We start from the raw sequence: 15,426 nt of genomic DNA on the forward strand, positions 1-15,426 counted from the left end.
CATTACAAATAAGTACCCCACTCATACATTATAATTGGTGGAGCCTTCAGTCTACCCTCGATTTGTTGGCGAAAATACATGTTCAAAGCTGGTGGAAGACAGAGAACATTTTCTGAAACTGTACTAAATGCTTTCTCTGAGAATTACTTTGAACAATTAGTTCATGAGCCCACGCAAATTGTAAATGGTTGCAAAAACACACTTTACCTCTTAGCTACAAATAATCCTGATCTAATAGAGAGTGTCATGACGGATACAGGGATTAGTGAAGGCAAGGGCATTGTAGTGAGGCTTAAAATGATATAAACCAAAACCACTAAAAATAAATGCAAAATATATCTATTTAAAACAGCAGATAAGAATTCTCTTGACGCCTTCCTAAGAGAGGATCTCCAGACCTTCCAAGCTAATTATATAAGTGTAGACCAGATATGGCTCAAATTCAAAGATACAGTATTGATAGCTATAGATAGATTCATACCGCATAAGTTAATAAGAGACAGGACTAATCCATCATGGTACACAAAACACATAAGAACACTGTTGCAGAAGCAACGAAAAAAGTATGCCAAATTCAGAAGAATGCAAAATCCCCAAGACTGGCTAAATTTCACGGAATCTCAAAATTTAGTGCAGACGTCAATGTGAGATGCAATAGTTTCCACAATGAAACATTGTCTCAAAGTATGGTAGGAAACCCAAAGAGATTCTGGTCGTATGTGAAGTACACCACTGACAAAAAACAGTCAATACCGTCACTGAATGATAGCGATGGAAATGTTATTGATGATGGTGTCGCTAAAGCAGAGTTACTAAGTACAGTTTTCCATAATTCCTTCACAAAAGAGGATGAAGTAAATATTCCAGAATTCGAAACCAGAACAGCTGTTAGCATGAGTGACATAAAAGCAGATATCTCAGGTGTTGCGAAACAACTCAAATCACTTAAGAAAGGCAAGTCTTCTGGTCCAGATGGTATACCAATCCGATTCCTTTCAGGGTATGCAGACACAATAGCGCCTTTCTTTGCAATCATATACAACCGCTCACTTGACAGAAAGTCTGTTCCTAAGGACTGGAAAGTAGCACAGGTCACACTAATATTCAAGAAAGGAAATAGGAGTAACCCATTGAATTATAGACCCATATCACTGACCTGGAGGACAAATGTAAGGATGTAGAAGCATGTATCACGAGGGGTAAGATAGATACTGCCTACAGGAAAATTAAAGAGACCTTTGGAAAGAAAAGAACCACTTGCATGAATATCAAGAGCTCATATGGAAACCCAGTTGTAAGCAAAGAAGGGAAAGCAGAAAGGTGGAAGGAGTATATAAAGGGTCTATACAAGGGCAATGTTCTTGAGGACAATATTATGGAAATGGAAGAAGAGGTAGAAGAACATGAAATGGGAGATATGATACTGCGTGAAGAGTTTGACAGAGCGCTGAAAGATGTAAGTCGACAAAAAGCCCCGGGATTAGACAACCTTCCATTAGAACTACTGACAACCTTGGGAGAGCCAGGCCTAACAAAACTCTACGATCTAGTGAGCAAGGCGTATAAGACAGGCAAAATAGCTCCAGACTTCAAGAAGAATGTAATAATCCCAATCCTAAAGAAAGTAGATGTTGACAGATGTTAAAATTACTGAACTATCAGTTTATAAACCATGGCTGTGAAATACTAACACAAATTCTTTACAGACAAATGGAAAAACAGGTAGAAGCCAACCTTGGAGAAGATCAGTTTGGATTCCGTAGAAACGTTGGAACACGTGAGGTAATACTGACCCTACGACTTATCTTAGAGAATAGATTAAGGAAAGGCAAGCCTATGTTTCTAGCATTTGTAGACTTAGAGAAAGCTTTTGACAATGTTGATTGGAATACTCTCTTTCATATTCTGAAGGTGGCAGGGGTAAAATATAGGGAGCGAAAGGCTATTTACAATTTGTACAGAAAGCAGATGGCAGTTATAAGAGTCGAGGGGCATGAAAGGGAAGCAGTGGTTGGGAAGGGAGTGAGACAGGGCTGTAGCCTATCCCCAACTTTATTCAATCTGTATATTGAGCGAGCAGTAAAGGAAACAAAAGAAAAAATCGTAGTAGGAATTAAAATCCATGGAGAAGAAATAAAAACTTTGAGGTTTGCCGATGACATTGTAATTCTGTCAGAGACAGCAAAGGACCTGGAAGAGCAGTTGAACGGAATGGACAGTGTCCTGAAAGGAGGATATAAGATGAACATCAACAAAAGCAAAATGAGGATAATGGAATGTAGTCGAATTAAATTGGGTGATGCTGCGAGAATTAGATTAGGAAATGAGACACTTAAAGTAGTAAATGTGTTTTGCTATTTGGGTAGCAAAATAACTGATGATGGTCAAAGTAGAGAGGATATAAAATGTAGACTGGCAATGGCAAGGAAAGAGTTTCAGAAGAAGAGAAATTTGTTAACATTGAGTATAGATTTAAGTGTCAGGAAATCTTTTCTGAAAGTATTTGTATGGAGTGAATTGGGGAGATGAGAAATTTGTGGCATAACTTGACTGGAAGATGTTATGAATCACCTAGAATAAAATGACTTATTGATACATAACCAACACAGATTCAGAAAATATCATTCTTGTGCAACACAGTTAGCTCTTTAATCCCATGAGCTAAAATTGCTGTTGACAAGGGATCACAGATTGATTCCATATTCCTAAATTTCCAGAAGTCTTTTGCACCATTCCTCATAAGCGACTATTAATCAAATTGCATGCATATGGAGGATTGTCTCAGTTGTGCGACTGGATTTGTCATTTCCTCTCAGAGAGGTCACAGTTTGTAGTGATAGATGGTAAATCATCGAGTAGAACAGAAGTGATATCTGGTGTTCTGCAAGGTAGTGTCATAGGTCCTCTGCTGTTCCTGATTTACATAAATGATCTAGGTGATAATCTGAGCAGCCCCCTGAGATTGTTTGCAGATGATGCTGTAATTTACTGTCTAGTAAAATCATCAGATGATCAATTCCAATTACAAAATGATCTAGAGAGAATTTCTGTATGGTGTGAAAAGTGGCAATTGGCACTAAACAAAGAAAAGTGCAAGGTCATCCACATGGGTACTAAAAGAAATCTGATAAATTTTGGTTATACAATAAACTGCACAAATCTAAGTGCTATCAATTCGACTAAATACCTAGTGATAAAAATTACGAGCAACTTAAACCGGAAAGACCACATAGATAATATTGTTGGGAAGACGAAACAAAGTGTGCGCCTTATTGGCAGAACACTTAGAATATGCGACAAACCCACTAAAGAGACAGCCTACATTACACTTGTCCAGCTCTGCTGGAATATTGCTGTGCTGTATGGGATCCTTACCAGGTGGGATTGATGGAGGACATCAAGAAAGTGCAAAGAAGGGCAGCTCATTTCGTGTTATTGCGCAATAGGGGTGAGAGTGTCACTGATACGATACACGAGTTGGGCTGGCAGTCACTGAAACAGAGGTGGTTTTCTTTGCTGCGAGATCTATTTACAAAATTTCAATCACCAACTTTCTCTTCCGAATGCGAAAATATTTTGTTGACACCCACCTACACAGGGTGAAATGATCATCATAATAAAATAAGAGAAATCAGAGCTTGAACAGAAAGATTTAGTTGTTCCTTTTTCCCACTCGCCTTTCATGAGTGGAATGGTAGAGAAGTAGTATGAAAATGGTTCGATGAACCCTCTGCCAGGCACTTAAGTGTGAATTGCACAGTAACCACGTAGATGTAGATGTAGCTGCAGATGAAGCAAGTGAAACTGTGTGCCTATGCAACCACTGATCCCTTCTCACCCCTACATCTCCGCTGTGGCAAAGAATATATCACTGCCTGCAGAGCAATGCACTTGATTTCTCAGTCAGTATAGTATCAACAGAAAAAAACTAAATATGTTGTCTTCGAAATCATTAAGATAATTTTATTATGGTTCTGTGCATCACCAGAATTTTTTAGTTGGAAAATAGTCACTTATTCAAAAACGTTGAAAAACACTGTTCTAGCTCATCAGATGTTTTCTTCCAAAAGCTGTCAAAGTTTTCAGTCTGTTTTCTATGTGCCTGCCATCAACTCAACACTTCTAATATTTGGTGAGTGGTCACCTTTACTCCCAAATTGTTTACTTGTTAGACAGTTGCTTCATTAAGTCAGTCCATAGCTAGGTATCAATGAATGCCCCCACTGCATAACATTCCATGTCCACAGTGATAATTTGTGCCATGTAAATACAGCACCTTGTATGGAACAGACATCATGTGAAGAACAGAGTGCTATTGGCACTTGCATGTAAGCTTATTGACCTGTTAAATGAAGTGTTTAAACACTAATCTACAACTGATCATCATTGTGAGTGATAACATGAATAAAAAAACATTAATGTGAAAGTCTAATCCAATGATATTGTGTGAAATTCATAAACAAACAGCGTCAAATTAATTTTCAAGCTAAGGCCAAATGTTGATCCAATAAAGGCTAATTACAGGCGTCAAATCAAGCCTGTAAGGTTACAAGTTGTGATGTAATTTGTATATTTCTCTTTGTCTATCCCATTTTTTGAAGCCTATTGTTATGTGATATTTACAGCATTTTCTGACATAGTAAGGCACGTGAAAAAACTACATTATAGATTAGATTAGATTGGATTATATATACTTTTTGTTCGAATTGATCAATAGTGAGTAAATCCTCCAGCATGTAGAACATGTCAGAAAAACAACAATACACAATAAATGTTTACAAGGAAAAACAAATATGCTAATGTACCTTCCTCAGATCCCAAGTGAAATGATTGTCATGGATGTCGAGTGAGTGAAAATATTTAAACATATTTTCATTTAAAAGATATTAAACACTAAATTGAAAAATAATTTAAAACACTTGTTTACAGTGATTGCATTTTGCACTGAATTTGTACAGAAGTCAGACTGTACTAATACACAGAATTATTTGATATTATTAGTAAAACACACACACACACACACACACACACACACACACACACATCAGTTGGTTCCACTAAGAAATTCATCAATAGAGTAGAAGGAGTTGGCCACCAATTAATCCCTTAGGCTCATCTTAAACTGAATGTTACTTGTAGTTAAACTTTTTGTGTCTGCTGGAAAACTATTGGAAAATTAGTGTGCCTGAATAATGGACACCTTTTTGGGCAAAACTAAGTGACTTTTAATCTTTGTGAAGCTTATTCTTATTTCTAATATTGGTTCTATGAACTGAGCTGTTAGTTTGTAAAAGAAATATATTTTTAATAACAAATTTCATTAAGGAATGTATATATTGGAAAGCAGTAGTTAATATTACTAGTTCCCTAAACAGAATTCTGCTAGATGCTCTTGAGTTCACGCCACAAGTAATTTGTATCCAGGACCTCTGTCAATACTCTTATTTGGCCACCCACTGTAACTACAGTGTCTTCCATGGTGAAATCTTTGCAAAGTGATCCTAAATCCTCTGTCACCTTCTCCTTTCCAACACTAGGTTTAAAAAAATTGGTGATCTGGTATTCTGATCCTAGTTCATTCTGCATAAACTAACCAACACCTCTAGCACAAGAACTACTTAATAATAAAACTTACTTTCTCTTTACAGCTTTCCTGCATTTTTAATTTTCAATTTACTGCTGAAAGTTTTTTTTGTGCTCTATCTACACCTACATCTGCTTGAGGGTCGTCAGTTTTAAACTGAAGCAACAGGTCAAACATTCACCACAAAGCTGTCAGATGAAGTCATAAGCCTGTTCTTTCTGTTGTCTATTGCCACTTCCCACCTCTACTTGTCCAGATCTTTCCTGGCCTTTTCTAATTCAGCCTGTTCCACTGTCCTCCTATCTCTGCTATGTATCCTGAAGAGTCTAGATTACTTCCCCAATTCCCACACCACTACATTTACTCACGTGAAAAAAACTACAGCACCTGGACCTAACAGTTCTATGGCAAGTCAGGTACTTTTAATTCATTATAAATATAATACTTCAGTAATACTAAGTCAGTTAAATTATTGATAAACAAGATAACACATTTAGAAAAATTAGGCCCAGACACAACTGTATGTAGACAAACAACTAGTGCAATTTTTCTGAATCAACATAAAATTTACACTGCTTTCTGGAAATGTGAACTAAATAGTGAAGATATGCACTCTACTTAAATTACTGGAAAGCAGAAAGAACAATTAAATGAAATTCTCTAGGTTTACTACATCGGAACATAAACAAGACTATCTTGATGCAATAATCTACCAACAGCTGTATGTATTGAAGAAATTTATTTTATTTTATGAACTTCTGTGTGCTGCCAGTTTCGGCATTACATTGATGCCATCTTCAGGCCCCTGTACAATGAGTAGAAGAAATGTACTATCATAAAAAATATAGAACATACGTTAACAATTGACAGGTATTGTGTTAACTATGTAAGTGGCTCAAAGAGATATATTGTATATCATTAAAACTATATGTAACATTAGGACACAAATGCTTCTGCCTATGTCATGCCGTTGTTAATAGTTTTCACTGTTTTACTCAAATAAAGTATGATATATGAACATATGTGTACGCTGTTATTCATAAAACCATTACACACAGTTGTAATAGGCTATGCAACACATCAGATGAACTGCGTACATTCGTATGTCCAGAGGAACAGTGGAATAATTTTTTTAATAAAAATTAACTAATATAAATAACAATAAAATAAATTAAAATACAAGAAAATGTGACAACCATGTCAGACATCATACTTACTTATATGTGGTCTAAGTCGTATTATGTGTGGTACGACAAACAGCTCCCGCAATATTAACAATAAAAAGCATAAAAGATTTCTTCTTAAAATCCAAATGCATTCGCAAAGTAAACCAATGCAATCGTACTATAAAATCATCAAACACCTGGTCATCGTAGACACTTCATTAGGACCCTTATGTAAGACAACCCCACATTGTGCTAGATTAGATTTACTTTCATTCCTATCAATCCATAGTGAGGAGGTCCTTCAGGATGTAGAACATGTCAGAAAAACAACAATACATGACAAATATTTACAACTCAAACAAATAAGCTTATGTACCATTCCACAGGACCCAAGTGGCATGGTCGTCATTTTTTAATGAACGCTATATGAAAGAATCATTTCACAAATACTAATGTACTGAATTTAAAATAAAAAAGTTTTTTGGTTCTACTGAGAAATTCATCAATGGAGTAGAAGGAGTTTGCCACCAACAAATCCTTTAGGCTTCTTTTAAACTGAATTTCATTGGTTGTTAAGCTTTTTATGGCTGCTGGCAAGTTATTGAAAATGTGTGTTCCTGAATAATGCACACCTTTTTGTACAAGACTAAATGACTTCAAAGCCTTGTGAAGATTATTCTTATTTCTAGTATTGATTCCATGAATTGAGCTGTTGATTTGAAAAAGTGATATATCTTTAATGACAAATTTCAGTAAGGAATAAATATATTGTGAAGCAGCAGTTAGGATCCCTAGTTCGTTAAACAGGCTTCTGCAGGATGTTCTTGAGTTCACACCACATATAACTCTTACTGCACGTTTTTGTGCCCAGAAAACTTTAGCTTGGCTTGATGAATTACCCCAAAAAATAATCCCATATGACATTATGGAATGAAAGTAAGCATAGTATGCCAGCTTTTTCATTTTTATGTGCCCTATGTCTGACACAATTCGCATTGCAAATAGAGATTTGTGCTGAGTGGATTAATGCAACGCCAGTAGCTGCCTCATGTAGTCATGGATACAAAGAAGTTCCTCAATCTCTGTATATCAAGAAATGTCTATCTCCCTACATATAAGTCCTATACAATTATGCAGGATTATACCAAGTGGAATCGATTGAATAAAAGGAAAGGAAGAAAAAGAGAAATATAGGACGCCGCCTATATCTATGAAGATAAATCTCGAAATGAAATTTATACAATCCCTAAGACTAAGGGTGTGACGTATAACCATGTCAAATCATTCTGAGGTTGCATTAAGGGCAGGTGTAGTAGTGCATGAGATGACTATCTGGATCTTAAGTGCATCATCCATTGTTATCGTATTCTGTCTAATTATTTGAGTAAAACAGTGAAAACTATTAACAACAGCATGAAATAGGCAGAAGCATATGTGCCCTAATGTTACATATAATTTTAATGATATACAATATATCTCTTTGAGCCACTTACATAGTTAACATGATACCTGTCAATTGTTAATGTATGTTCTATATTTTTTATAATTTTTTATAATAGCACATTTCTTCTACCCATTGTAAAGGCGACTGAAGATGGCATCAATGTAATGCCGAAACTGGTAGCACATAGAAGTTCATAAAATAAAATAAATTTCTACAATCCATACGCCTGTTGGTGAATTATTTGCATCAAGAAGTTCATGCCAGACATCGTCCCACGATCCATAATGGATCAACGAAGATTAAACAAGACTATGACAACAACACTGCTGTATGAGTTTTCACGTTTTCTGAAATATTACAAAGAAAAGTGAAACCTTTTAACAGTAACACAAGCAGACATATTTAAAGACCAAATATGTCTGCTTGTGTCTGTATGTGTGGATGGATATGTGCGTGTGTGCTAGTGTATACCTGTCCTTTTTTCCCCCTAAGGTAAGTCTTTCCGCTCCCGGGATTGGAATGACTCCTTACCCTCTCCCTTAAAACCCACTTCCTTTCGTCTTCCCCTCTCCTTCTCTCTTTCCTGATGAGGCAACAGTTTGTTGCGAAAGCTTGAATTTTGTGTGTATGTTTGTGTTTGTTTGTGTATCTATCGACCTGCCAGCGCTTTTGTTCGGTAAGTCACCTCATCTTTGTTTTTATATATATATATATAATGGAAGGAAACATTCCACGTGGGAAAAATTATATATAAAAACAAAGATGAGGTGACTTACCGAACAAAAGCGCTGGCAGGTCGATAGACACACAAACAAACACAAACACACACACAAAATTCAAGCTTTCGCAACAAACTGTTGCCTCATCAGGAAAGAGGGAAGGAGAGGGGAAGACGAAAGGAAGTGGGTTTTAAGGGAGAGGGTAAGGAGTCATTCCAATCTCGGGAGCGGAAAGACTTACCTTAGGGGGAAAAAAGGACAGGTATACACTCGCACACACGCACATATCCATCCACACATACAGACACAAGCAGACATATTTAAAGACCTGCCAGCGCTTTTGTTCGGTAAGTCACCTCATCTTTGTTTTTTTATATATATATATATATATATATATATATATATATATATATATATATATATATATATATATATATATATATATATATATATATATATATATATATTTAAATTTAAAAAAAGGGTAATCAGTGCTAAAGTAATTATTACAATCTACATATCTTATCTGTATGAGAATACAAAAACTTGCCCTTCTCGCCTGGCAAAAGGTTGAACTACTCCTATAAGTTATATTGTTCAGAGATGCTTTGTTTCTTTATTTATTTAATCATTAATCCTTCTGTAGTCCATTTCCTTTGTATAGATGTAGCCAAGACATACACAATTTCAGTTCCATTTATACAAATGTCATTACAAAGAATCACCTAATTTAGTCAAAATTTAATTTATCATACCCAACATCAAACCAGTATTTCACTAACATAAAATGAATTAAATAAAAATATGAATAACAGTAATTTGATGTCCACAATAAATTCACACACACACCTTCATATTTTTGTGATTTTGATCTTTCATCATTTAACTTCTGCAGTGTACATGATGCACCCACTGATCTTTACTGTCTAATGCTATGTCATCCTCACTTTGTATCACCATGTCTCTCTAAGGCACCCAGAATGATAAAAAAAGAGCAAGCAACAGCAGGATCATTCTTATACAACAAGAAAATATGTATGTTGTATGTTCATGCTTCCTGGTTTATGGACACAAAAACATTTTATGATGTTCTTCTTGTTTTGTGGGAGATCCTCTCTACTGTTTAACTTCTAGGTATCCTTATAAGCTGTACGAAATAAAGACTTCAAACAATGTCTTAATTTGTTTCTAAAAACTGATGTCTTTTCAATGCATTTTATTTTGTGTGATAATTTATTGTACAAAATGTGTCTAACATTTATGGGTTCTTTTTCAGGTAACTTGAGCCTCTTCCTGTTTAGATAATAATCAGCCCTATTTCTTGTATTGTAGTTATGTACATTACCAGTCAAAATTTTTTGATCACCCACAAGAAAAAAATGTATACTTTATTTCATTGCACAAACATATCACACAAACTAAATAGACCAACAAAATAAATATTTTCTCTCTCTGTCATTAAACGATACAATGTGGTTTAGATTTTAGTCCCTTCAAAGTACCTTCCCTTTGTCCTCAGAACAGTTGCACAAACTCGATATGAGATATTGCTATATTTTTGCAGGTACTTTAGTCCAATCCGACATATCTGTAAATTACTACATATATCTCAAACATTACATGGCCTCAATTTCTTGATATTCCTCTCAAGTCCATCTCATAAGAGTTCAGTGTGATTAAGCTAGGTGACTGACATGGCCAAATCATATCCTTCAGTTCCCCACAGTTGTCTTTTCTGTTGACATACCCGCTTCACAATGTAGAAGCATGTTTGGGATCACTGTGCTGCTTCTGAACAATTCCATGACCAATAAGTCTCATGTCAGATGGAACTGCATTGTTGATCAATATCCTGTGATACCCTTCCTTCTTTAATTTTTCATTAATCCTCACGAGATCACCAGCTTTATCACCCACAACTCATGTCAACACCATGACCAACCCTCCACCATGCTTCATCATTGGTTTCACAGACTGACTCTTCATATGTTCTTCAAAAACTCAATGAATAAAGATTTGATGGTGGCTTCCAAATATTTCAAACTTAGATTCATCCATGAATAACACCGTGGACCATTGCTGCATGCCTCAGTTTTTATGTTGCTGTGCCCACTGCAATCTTTTCACCTTATTTTGTCAGCAGAGTAAAGGTTTGGTGGCCCCTTTAAAACTTATCCACACTGACAATATTGCACTGTTGAAATGGACATTGGAGCTGCTCATATACTATTTACTTCCTACAGAATTTCAGGTGCTGTACATGTCTTCTGACATTTACTCTGTACACATATAAGTTGATCTTCCCTGTATGATATCAATTGAGGTCTTCCAGAACATGAGACACTTGGAAGAGCACCAGTTGGCTTCAACTACTGAAAAGTATACACCACTGTAGATTGGGCTATGCCAACCTTTGTTGCTACTGTTCTACTAGAATAGCCTTCCTGATGCAGAGCTACAATTACAGTGTGTTTTTCAATTCCAGTCTCCTGCTTCTGCCCCATTACAAGGTAATATGGTATGTACTTGATCAGGTATACAAACACACTGCTAGGTGCACATAATGTATTGCAAACTAGTGCAAATTGTTCGATACACAGACAATTGAAGGAATAATGGTTATTCGAAGGGACCATCTTAGATAAAGGCATGTCAGTATTGTTCTTGATACTCATCACCACCAGTCTATGTGAACAACCAGTCAGATACACAAGGGAGGCAATTAGTCTCTACATGATTATACTTGTTTTGTTATCAGATTTAGGATTTGATAGAATATTCAAAATGAAATCCCTGTTTTAACCACAAATCCATAGTTGTGATAGTTGATCAAACACTTTTGACTGGTAGTGTATATCTTTATTTAACTGTGCAGTACTATTTGCTTTGAAGTGCATTATTGTTGCAAATAAATATAATGAATGGATAGTCATGACATTAAGTTCTCTAAATTTATTTTCACATGATTGTCTTGGGGTAACATTTCTAATGTATCCAACAGCCTTCTTTTGAAGCTTCAGTAACCTATGAATATGTATGTGTGCTGCATATCACTAGACTGTAATGCAGTATGATAAGTGAGCATAGACTAGGCCATAGCACATTGTTAACTGTATACATGTGTTCACTGCCCTTGTCATTTTTCTCGTTAAGAATAGGGTAGCAATTGCTTTAGAGCATACTTTCCTGATATCGTCCTTTGGTGTCAAGTGTTTATTAACAATGATATGAAAGAATTTGTGATTCCCTACTTTGCCGAGAACTGAATTAACTAGTTCAAAGGAGACATTGTCAGTCTTGGTAGTTTTAGTTGTTTGTAACTGTATGTACGTTGTCTTATTGGCATTTACAAGCAAGTTGTTTTCCCTGATCAGTCATGTAATGCATTTTAATATTTAAAATTTCACATCATGCCGGAACTTGCTCCATATTTTTACAACAGACTGAGGTCAGTGATACAGGCCTATAGTCATGTACATATGTCTGATGACCCTGATGTATAATATGAATGATCTGCACATTTTCGTAATAATTTGGAACAGTTCATTACTCCAATGGGCTATAATAAACAGCTGCTGAAAGCGAAATAATTTCTTGTGCATATCTGACATAGAATTGTACAGGTGTCCCATTAGGTCCACATGCCTTTTTTCTGTTGAATGATTTTAGTTGACTTTTGATAGTGTATCCCTTTATTTATCTGTCAGTTTGGTGTTTGTACAATGATTGAAATAATGGAAGGTAACAGAATTCACTAACGTTACCTTCTCTGTATTATTCTCTGTTTTGGTGCCACAACCACTGAAGAGCTCGATTGGTGTGTTTGACCAGTGTTTATGTAAGACTATTGTAGATTGATTGGCCAGCCAAAACATCCAGAAATATCTCCTCTCTATGGAGTACCCATAGGTTGCTCAAAACATGGAAAGAGGTTACCAGGGCAAATGAGTTGTAATAAATGCTGGCTGCAGGGTAGGTTTGTATTGAAAAGCACATACATTTACATGAGCCCTCGTAAGTCTGCCATTGTGTCTCACCAGTCAGTGATAGGGAAACCTACTGCATAGTTATGTACTTCCATTTGTACTAATCTGTACTTCAGTATTCTACAGCTAACTTGTGCATTCAGCAAGGCTATGCACCACTCCATTTCTTGCAAGTTATTGTAGAGTTATTTGAAGAAAAATTCGTATACATGGAGATACTGTTGTGATGCCCAGCCCACTTGACCTCAGTCACATCAGGGCATCTGTAATGCCCTGTACATGTGCCTTGGACCCAATTCCTATTTCCATAGCTGTGGGCAACAGTTAAGTCATCCTGGAGCAGAATGGCTCGATTCACATACAATGTCTTCTAAAAATCCATATGTTGCCAAAATTTAGTTTGCACTCTATAGCCTCGATTCAGTGTTTTCTTTTCTTTTTTTTCTGGATGTTGACGATCCCTTGTCTTATATATATGAATATAAAAACTAGCTTGGTAGTAAAGGCTGTTATATGCAACATTGGCTTTGTTTCAAATAGTGCAGGTCATGACATAAGTTCATGGCTTGTAGAAAATAAACTAAAGCTAAATCACAATAAGACTCAGTTTTTACAGTTTCTAACACACAATTCAACAAAACCCGATCTTTTAATTTCGCAGAATGGGCATATGATTAGTGAAACTGAACAATTCAAATTTCTAGGTGTTCAGACAGATTTTGCAAAAACGGACATATTGTCTTATGGGTTAACAGCAATCAGTGATTTTATAATGTTACTTAAAATCCGTCTTGATTGCAAATTTTTTTATTCATATGACTGGTTTCGGTTCATTCAGAACCATCTTCAGATCTGTAAAAATAATGATACTAATTTACTATTTCACGGAAGCAAATCTTTTTCATCCCATCTAATCAACATCAAATGTACCAGAACGTACTGATATTTCAGTTACAGGAGTAACCCGTCCAATTCCAGCAACTTTCACATGCTACGTCACATAAAATTGGTTGGCAGAGTGCGCATCATTTATATTAATTATAACACTATTACCGACAGGTGGCGTCTGGTACATTTGTTACATTCCATTTGCACATACTGTATTCAGTAGATCTTCTTTCATATTAAAAATACTTAATTAAAATATGTAAATGTCAAGGTTAAAATCTGTACTTGTCAAAATTAAAAAACAGTAAAATTATCATTTTTATATGATCTAAAAAGCATAGGGTGATTTATATATCTATGGTGCTGGTGTGAACTTGTTTTCCTCTATGGTCTGCTTCCATGGTTCAGATAGATAGTAAACTGTTGTGGAAATCCCATGTTCAGGATCGTCTTCAGAGTCTTACTGCCATCATTTTTACTATTGAAACAGTATTTGAAGTAACTGATATTTTGACATGAAAAGTAGTTTACTTTGCTTATTTTCATTCGCTTATGTTGTATGCTACTATATTTTGGGGTAGCTCTTCCCATTCTTGAAGGATATTTTTGGCTCAGAAATGGGCAGTTTGGGCAATAAGTGGTGTGTGTGTGTGTCTATATATATATATATATATATATATATATATATATATATATATATATATATATATATATATATATATATATAATTTTTCCCGCGTGGAATGTTTCCCTCTATTATATATATATATATATGGTTATAATAGAGGGAAACATTCCATGTAGGAAAAATATATCTAAAAACAAAGATGTAGTGACTTACCAAATGAAAGTGCTGGCAGGTCGTCAGACACACAAACAAACACAAACGTACACACAAAATTCAAGCTTTCGCAACAAACTGTTGCCTCATCAGGAAAGAGGGAAGGAGAGGGAAAGACGAAAGGATGTGGGTTTTAAGGGAGAGGGTAAGGAGTCATTCCAATCCCGGGAGCGGAAAGACTTACCTTAGGGGGAAAAAAGGACGGGTATACACTCGCACACACACACATATCCATCCACACATATACAGACACTGGTGAGGCAACAGTTTGTTGCGAAAGCTTGAATTTTGTGTGTATGTTTGTGTTTGTTTGTGTGTCTGTCGACCTGCCAGCACTTTCATTTGGTAAGTCACTACATCTTTGTTTTTACGAAAGCGCTGGCAGGTCGATAGACACACAAACAAACACAAACATACACACAAAATTCGAGCTTTCGCAACAAACTGTTGCCTCATCAGGAAAGAGGGAAGGAGAGGGAAAGACGAAAGGATGTGGGTTTTAAGGGAGAGGGTAAGGAGTCATTCCAATCCCGGGAGCCTTAAAAAATTAAGTTGATTGTGTTTACGTAAACTTATGACTTGCCTTTTTTTGGGTTCATCAATATTTTATTTTATCTGTTATTACTTTTTATGTTGTAATTTCATGTGCTGACACATTCCATGATCTTGGTGATTTGCTCCAACCCCCATCCACCATTGAGCTGTGGTTTGAATCCTCATCAGGTTTCCTTTTTACTTTTGTCGTGTCCGTTCCCTAGTTCTCTTTGTCTACAAGTGGGAAGTCATTTTGTCACATGA

The sequence above is a fragment of the Schistocerca serialis genome, chromosome 3, assembly GCF_023864345.2.
Source record: "Schistocerca serialis cubense isolate TAMUIC-IGC-003099 chromosome 3, iqSchSeri2.2, whole genome shotgun sequence".
NCBI lineage: Eukaryota > Metazoa > Arthropoda > Insecta > Orthoptera > Acrididae > Schistocerca > Schistocerca serialis.